Here is a 996-nt window from a genome sequence, read left to right on the forward strand (position 1 = left end):
AAAATGATAAGATAAATATATTTTTGGTATTTTATAATATAGATGCAGAAAATAAAGATGCAAATAAAAGTAGATTGGAAGCAAATATGATAAGAGATAGACCCGGGGGCCATAGGTTTCACTAGTGGCTTCTCTCGAGAGCATAAGTATTACGGTGGGTGAACAAATTACTGTCGAGCAATTGATAGAAAAGCGAATAATTATGACGTTATCTAGGCATGATCATGTATATAGGAATCACGTCCGCAACAAGTAGACCGACTCCTGCCTGCATCTACTACTATTACTCCACACATCGACCATTATCCAGCATGCATCTAGAGTATTAAGTTCATAAGAATAGAGTAACACATTAAGCAAAATGACATGATGTAGAGGGATAAACTCAAGAAATATGATATAAACCCCATCTTTTTATCCTCGATGGCAACAATACAATACGTGTCTTGCAACCCTTTCTGTCACTAGGTAAGAACACTGCAAGATTGAACCCAAACCTAAGCACTTCTCCCATGGCAAGAAAGATCAATCTAATAGGCCAAACCAAACCAATAATTCGAAGAGACTTGCAAAGATAACTCAATCATATAAAACTAGATCATAAACCCACAATTCATCGGATCTCGACAAACACACCGCAAAAAGAGATTACATCGAATAGATCTCCACAAGAGAGGGAGAGAACATTGTATTGAGATCAAAAAAGAGAGAAGAATCCAACTAGCTAATAACTATGGACCCGAAGGTCTGTGGTAAACTACTCACAACTCATCGGAGGGGCTATGGTGTTGATGTAGAAGCCCTCCATGGTGGAATCCCCCTCCGGCAGAACGCCGGCGACGGCTCCAAGATGGGATCTCACGGATACAGAAGGTTACCGTGGTGGAAATTGTGTTTCGGTTGCTCCCTGGATGTTTTCGGGGTATGTAGGCTTATATAGGAGGAAGAAGTACGTCGGTGGCCGCCCGAGGGGCCCACGAGACAGGGGGCGCGCCC

The sequence above is a fragment of the Triticum dicoccoides genome, chromosome 3B, assembly GCF_002162155.2.
Source record: "Triticum dicoccoides isolate Atlit2015 ecotype Zavitan chromosome 3B, WEW_v2.0, whole genome shotgun sequence".
NCBI lineage: Eukaryota > Viridiplantae > Streptophyta > Magnoliopsida > Poales > Poaceae > Triticum > Triticum dicoccoides.